Source organism: Lithobates pipiens, unplaced genomic scaffold, assembly GCF_037356315.1.
Source record: "Lithobates pipiens isolate NorthernLeopardFrog02 unplaced genomic scaffold, aLitPip1_a1.2 Scaffold_47, whole genome shotgun sequence".
Classification (NCBI taxonomy): domain Eukaryota; kingdom Metazoa; phylum Chordata; class Amphibia; order Anura; family Ranidae; genus Lithobates; species Lithobates pipiens.
This window is the reverse complement of record NW_027507871.1, coordinates 989355-1010205: the sequence shown is the minus strand read 5'-3', so window position 1 is coordinate 1010205 and position 20851 is coordinate 989355. Positions and strand designations below refer to the sequence as shown.

The 20851-nt window shown below is 49.1% G+C and overlaps 1 long non-coding RNA gene across 1 annotated transcript in view; it reads right to left on the bottom strand.

Moving 5' to 3' along the window:
* LOC143956924 (uncharacterized) overlaps window positions 1-20851 on the bottom strand; it is a 114067-nt gene that overhangs the window by 82110 nt on the left and 11106 nt on the right. The window contains exon 2 of the long non-coding RNA XR_013269989.1: window positions 14710-14903. This is a non-coding gene — a long non-coding RNA (uncharacterized LOC143956924). The remainder of the gene's footprint in view (window positions 1-14709; window positions 14904-20851) is intronic.

Here is a 20851-nt window from a genome sequence, read left to right as displayed (position 1 = left end):
ACCAGAGTGCGCCCCGGACGTGGCCGCTCCACCAGAGTGCGCCCCGGACGTGGCCGCTCCACCAGAGTGCGCCCCGGACGTGGCCGCTCCACCAGAGTGCGCCCCGGACGTGGCCGCTCCACCAGAGTGCGCCCCGGACGTGGCCGCTCCACCAGAGTGCGCCCCGGGACGTGGCCGCTCCACCAGAGTGCGACCCGGACGTGGCCGCTCCACCAGAGTGCGACCCGGACGTGGCCGCTCCACCAGAGTGCGACCCGGACGTGGCCGCTCCACCAGAGTGCGACCTAGACGTGTCCGCTCCTCCAGAGTGCGACCCGGACGTGTCCACTCCACCAGAGTGCGACCTAGACGTGTCCACTCCACCAGAGTGCGACCTAGACGTGTCCACTCCACCAGACTTTGACCTACATGTGTCCGCTCCACCAGAGTGCGACCAAGACATGGCCACTACACCAAAATGCCAAGGGAACGTCTCCAGTGAACATGGGGCAAGGTTACAAGACAGGATAGGCACATACTAGTGGTAGGGGATTCAATTATTGGAGGGATACAGAAGGCATTCTGTCACCAATCCCCTTATCGCAAAACAGTATGTTGTTTACAGGGCGCCCGGGTTCGCAATATTGTAGATTGCATTGACGGCTTATTGGATGGGGCTGGGGAGGACCCAGCTGTCATAGTACATATTGGAACCAATGACAACATTAGAAGAAAATGGAGCGCCCTACAAAATGATTTCAGGGACTTAGGGGCTATACTAAAGAAAAGGACCTCCAAGGCAGTATTTTCAGAAATACTGCCTGTACCTCGAGCCACACCAAGGAGGCAGCAGGAGCTTAGAGAGCTTAGCAGGTGGCTGAAGAACTGGTGCAGGAAGGAGGGGTTCGGCTTCATGGAGACTTGGACCGACTTTTCAATTGGTAACTTTCTCTACAACAAGGATGGACTGCACTTAAATGAGCAGGGTGCAAATCTGCTGGGAAAGAAAATAACCAAAAAGTTGGAAAAAATGATAAATCAACCAAGTGTCATTCACATCGAGACCCCTCCAGCATGCAACGACGTGTCCACTCCACCAGAGTGCGACCCGGACGTGTCCACTCCACCAGAGACGGTAACACAAGCAGTGTGAGACGGTAACACAAGCAGTACTGAGTGAGATAATTTGGCACACTGGCAATGATCTCCCTACACCATACATAGAATGTATACATAGGGCCATACATACCACCATACTCAGCATGCCCACCTAGGACCAAACATACCACTATACATACCACCATCAGGGCCACCAATAAGGGGGTACCACCAGTCCTCCTGTAGGGGGCTGGGCACAGAAAACATGAGGAATCGGTGCGGCGGGCGGATGCACTGATCAGTGGGGGAGGCACTGATCTGTGCGGATGCTCAATGCATATATTCTGAATGATCCCCAAATATGATTGTAAACAAGCATGCAAGTGTGTTTTATTGCATACATACCTGCGTATATAGCACCATGCATACCATCATACACAGCATGTCTACATACCACCACCAGGGCCACCAATAACGGGGTACCACCAGTCCTCCTGTAGGGGGCTGGGCACAGAAAACATAAGGAATCGGTGCGGCGGGCGGAGGCACTGATCAGTGTGGGGGCGCTGATCTGTGCGGATGCTCAATGCATAAATTCTGAATGAGCCCCAAAGTTGTGAACAAGCAGGTAGGTGTGTTTTATTGCATACATACCTGCAATACATATGTTCTGTATGGTTCTATGTATGTTTTTTTCTCTATATGAGATGAACTGGGCACCCTAGACTGATGATTCAGGGACAATCCGATCGCCTTAGGGGGTCAGGAAGGAATTTTTCCCCCCCTTGGAGCCCATCTGGCCGGGGGGGTTTTCGCCTTCCTCTGAATCATCTTAAGGTTTAGGCTTAGTGTAAAAAGGCCCTGCCTTTGAGGAGTCCTAGGACAACCGTCACTGATCTCCGATGTTCTCCGAAGCCCGACAATCATTTCCATCTATAGATTTATCTCCAATAAAGATTGGTCGTACCTTAATTGTCTTTGTATGTGTTTTTTTTCTCCTTTTTTCTAAGAAATATAATGAGGAATGGCAGCAGGGTGAGGAATCTTGCCCCATACTTCACCACTAGGGATGAGCTTCGATTTCAAGAGGAAGATCGAACATTATGGTCCGTTCGTGCCAAATTAGAGTGGCGTGTCACGGCCCATAATGCACTGCGTCATAGCAGTGTATTGCTGGCTGATGATTGGCCAAGCATGCACAATGACCCGCATGCTTTGGCCAATCACAGCGCCGTCAGCGAAGAGAGCCATAATTGGCCACAGGCCAATTTTTGATGCAATACTTTGCAGCAGGGCTCATTCCTGCGCCCCAACTAGAGTATCTGTAAGGGGTTGCAGTGTTGTGGCACCAGTGCCTAAGGCCCAATTTTTCTGCCCCTGTTCAACAGAGGCATGTAATTACAATTCTTGATCTAATATTTCACAGCAGGGCCCGTTCCTGCGCCCACCCAGAGTAACTGTGAGGGATTACAGTGTTGTGGCAACACCAACACCTAAGGCCCACATTTTTGCGTTTATATTTTGAGTATATAGGGCAGGCCCCTACTTTCAAACATCCAACTTACAAACAACTCCTACTTCCAAACAGAAGGAGACAACAGGAAGTGAGAGGAAATCTACCCCTAGGAAGGGAAATTCTCTCCTGTAAGAGTTCCTTGTTTCACAAAAAAAAACCAAATTTTAACAATCCAATTGTCATTGGGACAGAAAGTGAGGTGAAATCTTCTGAACAGGTGCGCACAGACAGCAAAACAAATTATACAGGGGTGATAACCCTTCCCTATGTTTTACAAAAAGCTTAAAAATAGATTTTTGGGCTGGAGCGACACTTTAAAAATGTACCAGTTAAAAATTACAAACAGATTCTACTTAATAACAAACCTACACAGTCCCTGTCTTGTTTGGACCGCCTGTATACTGCTGTTCTGAGTATATAGGGCCTGGGGGCCTCAGGCCTTTCCTTTTTATAATTTGGGTGTGCGGTTCTCCTTAATGTCCATACAAGACCCAAAGGGGCTGGTAATGGGCTTGGGGGCGGGGTACCCATGCCTTTGTTCTCAATGATTTTCATCCATATTGCCGGAACCAGACATTACATTAAAGACGTAAACAGTTTTAAATGACTTTTATTCCTTTAGAAATGTCATTTTGTGCAGGGACAGTTCTAAACACGGGAAACACAGGCCACTTTACAGGCATACTATAGACACCCCCCAGGCATGATATTTAAAGGAATGTTTCACTTTTATTTTTTCACTTTAAGCATCATTAAAATCACTGCTCCTGAAAAAACAGCAGTTTTTAAAAATTTTGCATTAATACATGTACCCTGGGGCAGGACCCGGGTCCTCAAACCCTTTTTTAGGACAATAACTTGCATATTAGCCTTTAAAATTCACACTTTTGATTTCTCACGTTCGAGTCCCATAGACTGTAACGGGGTTTGAAAGTTTGCGCAAACTATCGGTCCGTTTGCAAGTTCTGGTGCAAACAGAACCGGGGGGTGTTTGGCTCATCCCTATTCACCACCCTTCAGCCATGGGATAGCGATAGGAAACACCCCAAGTCTAGACTCTGTAAATGAGTCATATTATGACAGCAGGTATAATGTTTGCAGGTACAGGCTGTGTATATATATATATATATATATATATATATATATATATATATATATATATATATATACACACATGGAGTGTAGTCTGGGGCCTGATTGTCAGGGCTGGTCAGCCCTTCCTTCTCTGAGCTGGCCGCTCAGCTGTCAGATAATTGGCAGCTCTCATCTGTCTCCACAGTTTACCAGCTGTTGTGGATGTGCTCGTCAGTCCCGCCTACTTAAGGCTCGGTTCACACAGGAGCGACACGACTTCAGTACGACTTTGTGAGGCAACTTGGAGACGACTTGAACACAACTTTTAGACACGACCTGGGGCGACTTACAAGTCGCCCCCGGCCAGGCGACTTTTGCCGTGGCCAATCAGAGAATGAGCTCTGAAGGGGGAACTCCACGCCAAATTTCTGAAAAAAAATTTGGCGTGGGTTCCCCCTCTGAGAGCATACCAGGCCCTTAGGTCTGGTATGGATTCCAAGGGGAACCCCCTACGACGAAAAAACGGCGTGGGGGTCCCCCCCAGATCGACACCAGACCCTTATCCGAGCACATGGGTTGATGTCACATGGGTTGGTCACATGGGTTGATGTCACATGGCGACAGTCCCAGCATCCGGGGCGGGGTCACCATGTGACATCAACCCATGTGACCAACCCATGTGACATCAACCCATGTGACACTGCCCCATTGTCCCTATATAAGTGGCAGCGCAGCGCGTCCCTGGCATTGCGGCCGGAGAGAACGTCGAGTCAAGATCTCCAGGAGAAGAAGAAGAAGAAGAACGGAAGGGGGCGGCGGCGACAGAAGACCAGTACTTTTTTTCACAGGTGAATGGGTAGGGGTACATTGTACCCCATACTCATTCACATAGGGTGGGGGGCCGGTATCCGGGGCCCCCTTATTAAAAGGGGGCTCCCGGATTCTGATAAGCCCCCCCGCCCGCAGACCCCGACAACCAACGGCCAGGGTTGTCGGGAAGAGGCTCTTGTCCTCATCAACATGGGGACAAGGTGCTTTGGGGTGGGGGGGGCCGCACGCCCCCCCTCCCCCAAGGCACCCCCCATGTTGAGGGCACGCGGCCTGGTACGGCTCAGGAGGGGGGGGCGCCCGCTCGTCCCCACCCCATTTCCTGGCCGGCCGGGTAGCGTGCTCGGATAAGGGTCTGGTGTGGATCTGGGGGGGACCCCCACGCCGTTTTTTCGGCATAGGGGGTTCCCCTTGGAATCCATACCAGACCTAAGGGCCTGGTATGCTCTCGGAGGGGGAACCCATGCCAAATTTTTTTTCAGAAATTTGGAGTGGAGTTCCCCCTTCAGAGCTAATAATTCTGTCAAAGTCGCCTCCGTATAGACAGAGATCCGACTTGGAGGCGACCTCCATTGAAATCAATGGGTACAAGTCGCCTACAAGTCGGATTGAAGTAGTGCAGGAACTTCTTTTGAAGTCGGAGGCGACTTCAGTAGCGTGTATTAAGACGGCTCTCATTCACTTACATTGATTTTTAAATGTTGTCCGACCTGAGGCGACTAGGGGCGACCTAAAGTCCGATCGCAGTCACCCCTGTGTGAACCGAGCCTTAAGATCTACAGGTCTCTTCATTCCTGCCTTCGCCTTGGTCACATCACAAGAAACCATCTCCTGTGTTCCTGTTTAACCACTTAACAACCGGGCCATAGCCGAATGACGGCTACAGGGCGGTTGTTTGACTCTGGGAGGCTGTCATATGACGTCCTCCCAGAATCCCGCTCTCGCGTGCGACCCCTGGGGCGCGCACTCCAGAGCATCCGCGACCGCGGGGTCTGCATCACGGATCACGGTAAACTCATCGCGTCAAATGACGGAGTGTTTACTAGTAAACAAACCGGCATCATGTTGTGACGCCGGTTCCTCCCTCCCCCTCTCTGTACTGATCGCAAATACTCTGCAACACCCGCAAATAGTCTGCAACACCCGCAAATAGTCTGCAACACCTGCAAATAGTCTGCAACACCAGCCAATACTCTGCAACACCAGCCAATACTCTGCAACACCAGCCAATACTCTGCAACACCAGCCAATACTCTGCAACACCAGCCAATACTCTGCAACACCAGCCAATACTCTGCAACACCAGCCAATACTCTGCAACACCAGCCAATACTCTGCAACACCCGCCAATACTCTGCAACACCCGCCAATACTCTGCAACACCCGCCAATACTCTGCAGTACCCGCCAATACTCTGCGGTACAATTCCAGCCAATTCTCTGCAATACCCTGCCATAAATTGCCATACCCGGAGATACCCAGCCATACTCGGAGATACCCAGCCATACTCGGAGATACCCAGCCATACTCGGAGATACCCAGCCATACCCAGCCATAGTCGGTGATACCCTGCAATACCCAGCCATAGACACCCCCCCCTCCCGCCGCCCTCCGGTGCTTCTACCAACTCGCCAATACGATCAAAGCCAGAATGTTTTTTTTTTTTCAGGCTTCCCAGCTTAGAGGTGAGATGCGGGGTCTTATTGACCCCATATCTCACTGTAAAGAGGACCTGTCATGCCATATTCCTATTACAAGGAATGTTTAAATTACTTGTAATAGGAGTAAAAGTGATCAAAAAATAAATTTTTGGGGAAAAAAATGTCAAACTAAAATAAATAAAGTAAAACGAACAATAAAACTTTTTTTTTTTTTTTAACCACTTCGGTACCGCGCTATTGCCAAATGACGGCATTAGCGCGGACCTACATTTCTGGGACTACGTCTATTGACGTCGTCCCGTGTACGAGCAGCCTGCGCGCCCCCTGAGGGGCGCGCGCGGCGCGCTCTGTGATCGGCGAGTCCATGAGACTCGCCTGATCACCGATCCGTGCAAGGGGTCGATCCCGACCCCTTATCACGTGATCAGCTGTCAGCCAATGACAGCTGATCATGTGATAGAACGGAGCCGGTAATCGGCTATTATTCCTCCTCGCGCTGACAGCACGAGGAGAGAAAAAAAAAGCCGATCACCGGCGGCCATGATCGGGACATCAGTCCCGATCACGGCCAGTAATGTAAGCGCTCACCTGCCCCCTGCCAGTGCCCACCTGCCCCCTGCAGTGCCAATTTAATAAAAGTTAGTGCCCCCCGTCAGTGCCACCCAGCAGTGCCCACAGTGCCACCCACAGTGCCACCCAGCAGTGCCACCCACAGTGCCACCCACAGTGCCCACAATCTGCCTCAAAGGTGCTGCACCCCAGTGCCACCCATCAGTGCCCAGCAGTGCCGCCCATCAGTGCCCAGCAGTGCCACCTATCAGTGCCACCTATCAGTGCCCATCAGTCCCATCTATCAGTGGTACCCATCCGTGCCACCCATCCGTGCCACCCATCCGTGCCATCTTATCTGTGCCCATCTTATCTGTGCCCATCTTATCTGTGCCGCCTTATCTGTGCCCATCGGTGCCGCCTTATCTGTGCCTATTAGTGCCGCCTTAACTATGCCTATCAGTGCCCACCAGTGCAGCCTATCAGTGCCCACCAATGCAGCCTATCAGTGCCCACCAATGCAGCCCATCAGTGCCCACCAATGCAGCCCATCAGTGCCCACCAATGCAGCCTATCAGTGCCGCCTAATCAGCGCACTTCAATGAAGGAGAAAAATTACCCGTTTGCAAAATTTTAGAACAAACTATTAAAACATGATTTTTTTTTTTTTTTTTGCATCTTTTTTTGTTTGTTTAGCAAAAAATAAAACTCCGAGCTGTAACTAAATACCACCAAAAGAAAGCTCTATTTGTGGGAAAAAAATGATAAAAATTTCATTTGCGTACAGTGTTGTATGCCCGCGTAATTGTCATTCAAAGTGCATCAGCGCTGAAAGCTGAAAATTGGTCTGGGACTGAGGGGGGTTTAAGCAAGTGGTTAAAGTGCCCCTGTCCCCATGTGCTCACATGCAGAAGCGAACGCATACATAAGTCCCGCCCACATATGAAAACGGTGTTAAAACCAGACATGTGAGGTATCGCTGCGAACCTTAGAGCGAGAGCAATAATTCTAGCCCTAGACCTCCTCTGCAACTCAAAACATATAACCAGTAAAAAAAATGTAATGCGTCACCTATGGGGATTTTTAAGTAGCGACATTTGGCGCCATTCCACGAGCGTGTGCAATTTTGAAGAGTGACATGTTAGGTATCTATTTACTCAGCGTAACTTCATCTTTCACATTATGCAAAAACTGGGCTAACTTTACTGTGTTTTTTTTAAACACAAAACAGTTTTTTTTCCCCAAAAAAAAGCATTCGAAAAATTGCTGCGCAAATACCGTGCGAGATAAAAAGTTGCAACGACCACCATTGTATTTTCCAGGGTGTTTGCTAAAAAAAAACATATATATATAATGTTTTGGGATTCGATGTAATTTTCTAGCAAATAAAATGATGATTTTTACATGTAGGAGAGAAATGTCAGAATTGTCCTGGGTGCTCCAGAACGCCTGATGGCGCTCCCTGCATGTTGGGCCTCTGTATGTGGCCACACTGTGTAAAAGTCTCACACATGTGGTATCGCCATACTCGGGAGTAATAGCAGAATGTGTTTTGGGGTGTAATTTGTGGTATGCATATGCTGTGTGTGAGAAATAACCTGATAATATGACAATTTTGTGAAAAAAAAAAAAAAAAGTTAAAAAAAACTTGATTTTGCAAAGAATTGTGGGAAAAAATTACAACTTCAAAAAACTCATCATGCCTCTTACTAAATACCTTGGAATGTCTTCTTTCCAAAAAGGGGTCATTTGGGGGGTATTTGTACTTTTCTGGCATGTTGGGGTCTCAAGAATTGAAATAGGCCGTCAGTACTTCAGGTGTGATCAATTTTTAGATATTGGCACAACAGCTTGTGGACTCTATAACTTTCACAGAGACCAAATAATATCCACCAATTTGTACTTATTTTTACCAAAGATATGTAGTGGTATAAATTGTGGCCAAAATTTATGAAGAAAAAATTACTAATCTGCTAAATTTTATAACAGAAACAAAGAAAAATTCATTTTTTTACAGAATTTTCTGTATTTTTTCTTTTATAGCACAAAAAAAAAAACGAGAGGTGATTAAATACCACCAGAAGAAAGCTCTATTTGTGTGAAAAAAAGGACAAAAATTTCATATAGGTCCAGTGTTGCATGACTGAGTAATTGTCACTCAAAATGTGAGAGCACCGAAAGCTGAAAATTGGTCTGGTTATTAAGGGTGTTTAAGTGCCCGGTGGTCAAGTGGTTAAAGTCAGTCTTTGCTGACATCCCTTCTGGCTCCTTATCCTGCTTGATGTCCCTCTACTTGTATCCCTGACTTCTGGCCTGGCTGACTACCCAATCCGGTTACTGGACTCTGGCTTGGCTGACTACCCAATCCGCTTACTGGACTCTGGCCTGGCTGACTACCCAATCCGGTTACTGGACTCTGGCCTGGCTGACTACCCAATCCGGTTACTGAACTCTGGCCTGGCTGACTACCCAATCCGGTTACTGAACTCTGGCCTGGCTGACTACCCAATCCGGTTACTGGACTCTGGCCTGGCTGACTACCCAATCCGGTTACTGGACTCTGGCCTGGCTGACTACCCAATCCGGTTACTGGACTCTGGCCTGGCTGACTACCCAATCCGGTTACTGGACTCTGGCCTGGCTGACTACCCAATCCGGTTACTGGACTCTGGCCTGGCTGACTACCCAATCCGGTTACTGGACTCTGGCCTGGCTGACTACCCAATCCGGTTACTGGACTCTGGCCTGGCTGACTACCCAATCCGGTTACTGGACTCTGGCCTGGCTGACTACCCAATCCGGTTACTGGACTCTGGCCTGGCTGACTACCCAATCCGGTTACTGGACTCTGGCCTGGCTGACTACCCAATCCGGTTACTGGACTCTGGCCTGGCTGACTACCCAATCCGGTTACTGGACTCTGGCCTGGCTGACTACCCAATCCGGTTACTGGACTCTGGCCTGGCTGACTACCCAATCCGGTTACTGGACTCTGGCCTGGCTGACTACCCAATCCGGTTACTGGACTCTGGCTATGCTCTGACTATGCTTACTCTATTTACCTTTTTATTTTTATTAATAAGCAAGTGTGATTTTACTGTACTTCTGTCTCGGTCTGGTTCATGGTTTCTGACACCGATCAGCTGCCTGGTCTGGCCTTTTTATATACCGACATCCTATATCAACCTTTATCGACCCTTTTACACCAGGGGAACCCTTGAAATAATTTTCATAGGAGTCAGTGGGAAGGATGACTCCTTACATATATGATCATTGGAAAGAATGTCCTTCCTACACTGGTGGTCAGTGGAAAGAAAGTCCTTCCTACACTGGTGGTCAGAGGATAGAATGTCCTTCCTACACTGGTGGTCAGTGGAAAGTCCTTCCTACACTGGTGGTCAGTGGAAAGAAAGTCCTTCCTACACTGGTGGTCAGTGGAAAGAATGTCCTTCCTACACTGGTGGTCAGTGGAAAGAATGTCCTTCCTACACTGGTGGTCAGTGGAAAGAATGTCCTTCCTACACTGGTGGTCAGTGGAAAGAATGTCCTTCCTACACTGGTGGTCAGTGGAAAGAATGTCCTTCCTACACTGGTGGTCAGAATGCCACATTTACAGACCGCCTTAAAGATCGTTGGCATCATGCTGATGGCCGTGTGAACTGGCACTGGACCCAAAACGATGTAAACGCTATCAGATGGGAGGTCAACCAACCACAGCTCAAGAAAGTCCAGGCAACCTCTGGAGCAACCCTAGCTGAGAATAGCTGCTGTATATATTGTATATAGAACAATCAGGCCAAACATGTGTGATGTTAGTACATGAAAAGAGAAAGTTACATTTGTGAAAGACGTTCTACTAATTTGATGTTAGTACAGCAGTGAACAGATGGTGGGGGTGGCACCAAATCCAAAGATGACATCAATGTGAAATGATACAGAAAGCAGAAACCATTTCAAGGGGAAGGACAGACAACCCGCTCTCTGGATTTGGTGCCCTCACCTTCTTCCTCTGACGGGAAATTCTGAAAATTAAAAGGGAAAATGAGTACACAGTGTTCCCAATAAATAAGAACGGTGTACCCCGACTCTACAAACACCCACCAATGGGATGATGTCAGTGAAGGCAGAGGCTCTCTAATTAGGCACAAAAGGAGTTTGCCTAAGGCCTTGCGCTCCCAGGGGCCTCGCGGCCGCCTCATTTGCCTGATTTGTGCGTGGGAGGATGGGAGGGAATGTCCCCGGTCAGTGTCCCCAAGCTGGCAGGGTGAGTGGGCCGGACTGGTAAAGGATCGAGGTGGAGCTGGCAGCCGCTGCTGAACCCGCCAGCCAGGAGGTAGGGGCGGACTTGGCCGGGGGGGCAGGGAGGCCTCTTTAGAACGATACCGCGGCAGACAGCCGTGACACCCGCTGGCCACCGATACACTGTCTGGGTTATATTTGCAGCAGACTCAGACCCCTCATGTACATACCTCTCACCTCCATACACTCCACACCCCTCTCATGTATATACCTCCCACCTCCATACACTCCACACCCCTCATGTACATACCTCCCACCTCCATACACTCCACCCCTCTCATGTACATACCTCCATATACTACACACCCCTCATGTACATACCTCCCACCTCCATACACTCTGCGCCCCTCTCATGTACATACCTCCCACCTCCATACACTCTGCACCCCTCTCATGTACATACCTCCCACCTCCATACACTCTGCACCCCTCTCATGTACATACCTCCCACCTCCATACACTCCACCCCTCTCATGTACATACCTCCCACCTCCATACACTGCACACCCCTCATGTACATACCTCCTACCTAGGGTTGCCACCTGTCCGGTTTGACCCGGACAGTACGGGTTTAGGAGGCTGTGCCCGGGTTTCCCTCTGCCTCACACCCGGACACCATTTCCAGCTGACGGGGGTACCATGGGGCCTCCTTTTACGAGCCCCAGCACACAGGGGGACCTAGACAGCAGGGGTATCGGAGCGGCGGGCGGGGGGAGCAATTACAGAGCAATCAAAACATATGGGAGAGAGCGGGCGACAGACAGCTGCTGGTGCGGAAGGTTTTAATAAAATAAATGCTTAAAAGCAATCCACTCACTCTCCATGTCAGAGCTGTATATGTCAGTCTGTGAAGTTGGATGTCCCATCCTCCCCTCCGATCCACGCTGCTCTTATCACTGAATCTCTGGAGGAAACAGAGAGCCGCGGGAAACTCATGTGAACTGTCAGCCTCTGATGATGGAGGCGTGGTTAAGCCTCTGGAATGCTCTGATTGGTCACAGCATCCCAGGCTGACAGCTCACTGCAGTCTCCCCGCAGCTCTGTATCCTTGGCTTCCTCCAGAGATTCAGTGATAAGAGCAGCGTGGATCGGAGGGGAGGATGGGACATCCAACTTCACAGACTGACATATACAGCTCTGACATGGAGAGTGAGTGGATTGCTTTTAAGCATTTATTTTATTAAAAACTTCTGCACCAGCAGCTGCCTGTCGCCTCTCTCTCCCTTATGTTTTGACCCTTCTGTGTTTGCCACCCCCTCCTGTGTGTTTGCACCCACCTCCTCTGTAATTGCCCCCTCTTTGTAATTTCCCCTCTCCTCTGTATTTGCACCCCCTTCCTCTGTAATTGTCCCTCCCTTCTCTGTAATTGCCCCCCTCCTCTGTATTTGCACGGGCCCCACCTATCACACCCCCCCCTCCTGTCACACTCTGCACCCCCTCCTGTCACACTCTGCATCCACCTCCTGTCACACTCTGCATCCACCTCCTGTCACACCCTGCATCCCCCTCCTGTCACACCCTGCATCCCCCTCCTGTCACACCCTGCACCCCCTCCTGTCACGCTCTGCATCCACCTCCTGTCACGCTCTTCACCCCCCTCCTGTCACGCTCTGCACCCCCCTCCTGTCACGCTCCTCACCCCCCTCCTGTCACGCTCCTCACCCCCCTCCTGTCACGCTCCTCACCCCCCTCCTGTCACGCTCTGCATCCCCCTCCTGTCACGCTCTGCACCCACCTCCTGTCACGCTCTGCATCCCCCTCCTGTCACGCTCTGCATCCCCCTCCTGTCACGCTCTGCAACCCCCTCCTGTCACGCTCTGCAACCCCCTCCTGTCACGCTCTGCATCCACCTCCTGTCACACTCTGCATCCCCCTCCTGTCACGCTCTGCATCCCCCTCCTGTCACGCTCTGCATCCCCCTCCTGTCACGCTCTGCATCCCCCTCCTGTCACGCTCTGCATCCCCCTCCTGTCACGCTCTGTACTCCCCTCCTGTCACGCTCTTCACCCCCCTCCTGTCACGCTCTTCACCCCCCTCCTGTCACGCTCTGCATCCCCCTCCTGTCACACCCTGCATCCACCTCCTGTCACGCTCTGCATCCACCTCCTGTCACGCTCTGCATCCACCTCCTGTCACGCTCTGCATCCACCTCCTGTCACGCTCTGCACCCACCTCCTGTCACGCTCTGCACCCACCTCCTGTCACGCTCTGCACCCACCTCCTGTCACGCTCTGCACCCACCTCCTGTCACGCTCTGCACCCACCTCCTGTCACGCTCTGCACCCACCTCCTGTCACTCTGCATCCCCCTCCTGTCACACTCTGCATCCCCCTCCTGTTACACTTTGCACCCCCTCCTGTCACTATGTGCCCCCGTCACACTCTGCATCCACCTCCTGTCACACTCTGCATTTTATAACAGAAACAAAGAAAAGCACTTTTTTCACAAAATGTACGTTTTTTTTTAATTTATAGCACAAAAAAACCCCACTAGTGATTAAATACCACCAAAAGAAAGGTCTATTTGTGTGGAAAATGTGTTGTATGACTGAGTAATTGTCATTCAAACTGTGAGAGCGCTGAAAGTTGAAAATTGGTGTGTACAGGAAGGGGGTGTAAGTGCCTGGTATTGAGGTGGGTAGCAGCGGGTAAAATAAGTATAGAACACCTCACCATTTTTCTAGGTAAATACTAAATAGGCAGTATGTGACAAAAGTAAGTACACCCCCTCAGTGACATTTCTTCTCTCTTTTCATGTGACAACACTGAAGAAATGACACTTGTCTACAATGTAAAGTAGTGAGTGTACAGCTTGTATAACAGTGTACATTTCCTGTCCCCTCAAAATAACTCAACACACAGCCATTAATGCCTTTGTGCACTGGTCCAAACCAATTTGTGGAGGGGGGGATTATGGAGTGGGGGGAGGGGGGATTATGGAGTGGGGGAGGGGGGATTATGGTGGGGGGGTTAATTTTCAGAGGTTGGGCTTGGCCCCTTAGTTCCAGTGAAGGGAACTCTTAAGGCGTCAGCATACCAAGCAATTTTGGACAATTTCATGCTCCCAACTTTGTGGGAACAGTTTGGGGACGGCCTCTTCCTGTTCCAACATGATTGCTCACCAGTGCACAAAGCAAGGTCCATAAAGACATGGATGAGCGAGTTTGGAGTGGAGGTACTTGACTGGCCTGCACAGAGTCCTGACCTCAACCCCATAGAACACCTTTAGGATGAATTAGAGCGGAGACTGCGAGGTAGGCCTTCTCGTCCAACATCAGTGCCTGAACTCACAAAAGTGCTTCTGGAAGAATGGTCAAACATTTCCATAGACACCCTCCTAAATCTTGTGGACAGCCTTTCCAGAAGAGGTGAACCTGTTATAGCTGCAAAGGGCAAACTCAATATTGAACCCTCCGGACGAAGACTGGGCTGCCATTAGAAATGATGGGGCACTGGAAAGCTGACCTGACAGCCCCCACCTATCCACAGACAGCTTCTGTTCCACCACCTGCTGACCCAATTGGAAGTGCTGCCTGTACCCCCTATTGATGGTCCTGATAACTGGTGATCTGTAGTATTTACAGACTGGGCCAGAGGGTGGCCTAGAGTATGGGTAGAATGGAGGGTGACCTGTAACTATGTGGGGTATCAGCAGATACTGGGGGGTGACTTGTAGCAAAGACATTGTTAGTAGGTTAGGCTTTACCTCCTAGCGGGGCAGCTGTTTAGTGCTGATCCTCAGAGCTTCCAGTGGTGTGTTGGCCTTGGAGATGTTGATGGTGAGCGGTCTTCTCTGAGCCCCGGATTCTGCCTTGCAGGACACTCCTCTTCTCCATTACTCTGAGCTCTTCCCCCTTCACTGGCTGGACCCTTTTATTCCGTCCTTCCACCAACAACTATCTGTACCCGAAACAAGATGGAAGACAAAGAAAGAACACAAACGTCAGCCAATCACATCCACATTGTAAGTAATAGAACCATCTTACATCAGGTGCCGCCATAAGAGTGCCCCTTACATCAGGTGCCGCCATAACAGTGCCCCTTACATCAGGTGCCGCCATAACAGTGCCCCTTACATCAGGTGCCACCATAACAGTGCCCCTTACATCAGGTGCCCCCATAACAGTACCCCTTACATCAGGTGCCCCCATAACAGTACCCCTTACATCAGGTGCCGCCATAAGAGTGCCCCTTACATCACGTGTCCCCATAACAGTGAATGAATGAAATACTTATATAGCGCACAATGCGAACTGAATCGCCTCTAGGCGCTGTGGCGAGCTTTGATCATCTGCTAAAAGAGGAAGGTCTTGAGTTTTTTCCTAAAAGCCAGGTGATTTTCTTCCAGGCGGATGTTGATTGGTAGAGCATTCCATAGCCGAGGCCCTTGGACAGCGAATCTCCGATCACCCTTGGATTTATACCGGGCTTTGGGCACGAGAAGGAGGTTTTTGTTGGCTGATGGAAGACTGCGGTTTGGTGTGTAATGATTTATTTTCTCCATTAGGTATTGCGGAGCTTCTCTATGCACGCATTTGTGGGTGAGGCAAAGGGTCTTGAACGTGATCAGATTTTTTACGGTTAGCCAATGTAATCTCCTCAGTGAAGGAGAGATGGATTCCCAGGGTTTTTTTCCTGTTATCAGCCTTGCCGCCGTGTTTTGGATCAGTTGTAATCGCGCAAGTTGATATTGTGGTAATCCTATGTAAAGCGAGTTTGCGTAGTCCAGTCGTGAATTAATGATTGTTCCAACTACCACTGCTTTGTCATTCTTTGGGATAAAAGGGATGAGTCTGCGAAGCATGCGCAGCAGATGGTGGGATCCACTGACTACAGATCCTATTTGCGCATCCATTGACATTTGTGCGTCTAAAATAACCCAGAGACTCTTCGCTTTGGTCTTTGGGGAGACAGTCTGCCCAAAGACGGTTGGTGGAGACCAGGAGGTTTTGGTTGCGGGCTTATGATTTGGGTGTAAGATAAGAAGCTCTGTCTTTGATTGGTTTAGCTGGAGGGAGTTGGTGGTCATCCAGTCCTCTATTGATTTGAGGCAGTTTTCAAGTTGTTGTTGGTGATCTTTTTTTCCATTGATCCGGAAATAAAGTTGCGTGTCGTCAGCGTAAGAGTGGAAGCAGAGATCTGAGCATCTGATGATTTGAAGGAGTGGGCGAATGTAAATGTTGAAGAGAACGGGTGACAATGGAGAGCCTTGAGGGACTCCGCAGGTGACTGCCCGAGTTTTGGAGAGGAATTTTCCTAGTTTCACTGTCTGTGACCGATTTCCTAGGAAGGACGCAAACCATTGGAGATCTATGTCTTGGACTCCGGCTACTTCTGTGAGGCGGACGAGTAGAGTATTGTGATCTACTGTATCAAACGCTGCACTTAGGTCTAGCAGTACGAGGAGACACGGCTCTCCGTCATCTGCTGCTTCGAGGGCGTCATCCCAAATCTTGAGGAGAGCTGTTTCTGTTCCATGACCCGGGCGGAAGCCTGATTGCAGCGGGTCCAGGAGTTTGTGAGTATCCAGGTGAAGTTGTAGCTGATGTACTACAGCTTTCTCCATGATCTTAGAAATGGTGTTGAGGCTTGTAATCGGCCTACGGTTGTTTGGATCCTGAGGGTCCAGGTTTGGTTTCTTGAGTAGAGGTTTGACGATGCCTTGTTTGAGGATGCTGGGAACAATCCCTTCGTGGAATGATCGGTTTATGAGGTGGGTTATGGTTGGAGCCACGATGTCGGAGCATTCTTTCAGTAGTTTTGTGGGGATGATGTCAATAGGTGAGGTACTGTCACGCAGTTTATTAATGATGTTTTTTGCGGTGTCTACGGTAATTGGGGATAGTGAAAATTTTGGCGGTTGCGGTATGTTGGTGCGGACATCCTCTTTATGTATTTGCTGGCTGAGGTTGGATGTTTTCTTCTGACAAATTGTTTCCCTGATGGTTTTGACTTTATCGATGAAAAAATCTGACAGTTTGTCACAGTAATCCTGGGATTCGCTTTCTGGGGGTTCTAGGCACACCGGATTCATTGATTGATTAACCAGTTTAAACAGTTCCCGTTGTTGGTTTGTATATGAGAAGTGGTCCTTTTTGGCTTTGAAGATTGCTTTCCGATAATTCTCTGTCAGACCTTTGTAGTTAAATAGGTTTTCCTCGGTGGGATTTCTTCTCCATGTTCTTTCCGCTCTTCTGCGTTCTTGCTTTAGTACGGAGAGGGAGCTATTAAACCATCCAGCATTTTTCTTCCTGATGAGAGCCCTGCGTTTTGGTGCTACCGAGTCTGCTGATTGCAGTAATGCCTTGTTCAGGGAGTTGAGTGTTTCCTCCGTAGAGTGGTTTAAGGTTATTGTAGATATTTTTTTGGACAGAGTGGTTTTGAAGGCTTCGGAGTACAGTTTTTTATGCGATCTGGTCCAGTGCGTTGTTACAGGTTTCCGTTTTGCGTTGGTGATGTTGGTAGTGATTTTGAATTTGATGGCGTGGTGATCCGTCCATGGCAGAGTTATATTGTCGAGTATGTTGACGTCGATGTTCTGTTTGAAAATGAGGTCCAGGGTGTGTCCTGACCCATGCGTGGGAGTCTTTATCAGTTGCTGTAGACCCAGTTCTTCTAGTTGATTGATGCAGGCAGTCGCGATGGGGTCTTTAGGCTCGTTTGCCCAAAGGTTGAAATCTCCGAGTGCCAGGAAATTTTTGAATTTTAGGGTGTGCATTGCAAAGGATTCCGTGAGGGGTGAAAGAAGATTGGACTTTGGTCCCGGTGGTCTGTAGCACAGTAGTATATGAGTGGTGTCATGGGGTGTTGGTTGAAAATGTAGCGTCAGGGTTTCCATAAAAGACACTAGGTTCTGAGATGATGGTTTAGTGAGATCCAGGTGACCTTTAAAGATCACTGCTAGGCCTCCTCCTTTTTTCCCTATCCGGTGTTCGGTTAGGATCCTGTAGTTTTCCGGCACCAATTCGGTGAGGATGGTGTTGCAGTCAGAGGTTAACCAGCTTTCGGTGATGAAGAGGCAGTCTACATTGTTCTCGATGATGAAGTCGTGTACTTCCAGTCTATGTTTGACTGCAGACCTGGCGTTAATCAAGGCGCAATCTAATTGTAGTGGTCGAGTAGATGTCTTCCTGTGGTTGGGAGCTGCTTGTCGTCCGGTTTTTAATAGTTGTTCTCTTTGAAGTATTTTTTGTATGGAAGATGGCAATGTGGTGTTGATGTTCCTTAGTCTGTGCAGAACTTCAGCTGAGTATTTGAAGTGGCACATGGTTTGTGGTTGCTGTTGATGGTACTATGGGCCTAAGATGATGATCCTGATCAGGGTATTGATCCTGAGGTGGGGCTAGGTATCAGACTTGCCGCTGTGCTTGAAGCTATTAGCGCGCAAGTTGATCAGGGGATGCCTATATGGATGCGGAAGGAGTTGTTGTATTCGGTTGCTGGCTGTTCCAGCTGCCTTTACTTAAGGTGGAGGTCTCCGCTTAGAAAAGAAGTCTGGCTGTGATCTGGAATAGTCGTCCTAGGATAGCGTAAAAAATGGAAAGGAGGCCGGAGGTAGGGGTATGCTAACCTATGGTTGTTCCAGAGGAAGGCGAAAAAACCCCTGACAGTAGCAGCCAAATGCACCAGTGGGGCAAAAATTCCTTCCTGATCCCCGTAGGCGGTCGGACGGAGTCCCTGGAACAATCACTGGGGGGGGGGGGGAGTGGGGGTGCAAGCTTACCTGGCTGCGGTTGTCCCCTTTAAACACTCTGGTTCCGGTGAATCTGGCTTGCTGTCAGCCTGACGTTTCTGGAAAGCTGTCTGGTTGCCCCTTGCAGTGGGATCTTTAAAATGGAGGGGAGGATGGATGTAGGATAGAGGTTAGAGACTCCTGTCTTAACTCCTGTTTTCAACTCCTGGTTCTTAACTCTCCACTTTAGTTCAAAAAATCCACATGCAAGCCACAATCAGGGAGCAAGCTCAAGGGGGAGTTTGTATAACTACCTTTATACACCTGTGAACAATTAACCCCTCCCCTAATTTGGCAAGAAGAAAGAGGCAAAAAAAAAATGCTGTTTAAAAAGTGTCAGAAAAAAAGGTCTTTTAAAAACTGCTCCTTACATCAGGTGTCCCCATAACAATGCCCCTTACATCACGTGTCCCCATAACAGTGCCCCTTTCATCAGGTGCCACCATAACAGTGCCCCTTACATCAGGTGTCCCCATAACTGTGAGATGTGACGGAGGACAGGCAGTGCTGGAATGTCAGGGATTTCCTGACCCTCGGGAGAGTTGGGATGACATCACCCGGGTGTAGACCCCTCCCCCACCTCTATATCCGAACACATCAAGGAATTCCTGTCAGTCAGATTCGCTCTCTTTGCTGGGCTCCGCCCCTTTCTCCCGGCATGCCTCGCGCTCCTCCTTCCCGCAGTTGCTATAGTAAAGTTTACAGCTCAGTGTGACGGACAGGCGGGCGGACCAATGAGCAGTGTGGTATGGGAGGGGCCGACCAATAAGGGCGGGCTGTAGGCGGGTCTCCTGCGGGTCAAACCCCCTGGCTATGGAACCGTCCCCCTCAACATCGGACCCCACAATATATAAATACAAGACTGGTGACCCCACAATATATAAATACCAGACTGGTGACCCCACAATATATAAAAACCATACTGGTGACCCCACAATATATAAAAACCATACTGGTGACCCCACAATATTTAAATACCGGACTGGAGACCCCACAATATCGGACTGGGGACCCCACAATGTAGAAATATCGGACTGGTGACCCCACAATATATAAATACAAGACTGGTGACCCCACAATATATAAATACCAGACTGGTGACCCCACAATATATAAATACCGTACTGGTGACCCCACAATATATAAATACTGGACTGGCGACCCCACAATATATAAATACAAGACTGGTGACCCCACAATATATAAATACCGGACTGGAGACCCCACAATATATAAATACAAGACTGGTGACCCCACAATATATAAATATTGGACTGGTGACCCCACAATATATAAATACAAGACCGGTGACCCCATAATATATAAATATCGGACTGGTGACCCCACAATATACATAAATATCGGACTGGTGACCCCACAATATATAAATACAAGACTGGTGACCCCACAATATATAAATACAAGACTGGTGAACCCACAATATATAAATATCGGACTGGTGACCCCACAATATATAAATACCGGACTGGTGACCCCACAATATATAAATACCGGACTGGTGACCCAACAATATATAAATACCGGACTGGTGACCCAACAATATATAAATACCGGACTGGTGACCCCATAATATATAAATACCGGACTGGTGACCCCATAATATATAAATACCGGACTTGTGACCCCACAATATATAAAATACCGGACTGGTGACCCCACAATATATAAATACCAGACTGGTGACCCCACAATATATAAATACCAGGCTGGTTACCCCACAATATATAAATACCGGACTGGTGACCCCAGCAGTATAACAAGACTCGTGGCCACTCATTAAAATGAGAAGAAAAGAGGTTGAACCTCACACTATGTAGCGGGTTGTTTGCTGTAATGCCCGGTACACATGACCGGACTTTCCGGCAGAAAAGGTTGGACGGAATCTTTCCGTCGGATAATCGGAAGGTGTTTGGGCCTCATCTGAATCTTTTTCTTCTGAGGGATCTAGAAATAGAACATGCTGTAAATATTTCCGACGGAAGCGACTCGTATCGGGAATTCCGCCGGTCTGTGCGCCGCTCCGAAGCACCAGAACCGACGCTGTGAAGGAGACGGAAGCGATCGGCGCGGTAAATCGAGCGTTCCCATTGGACAG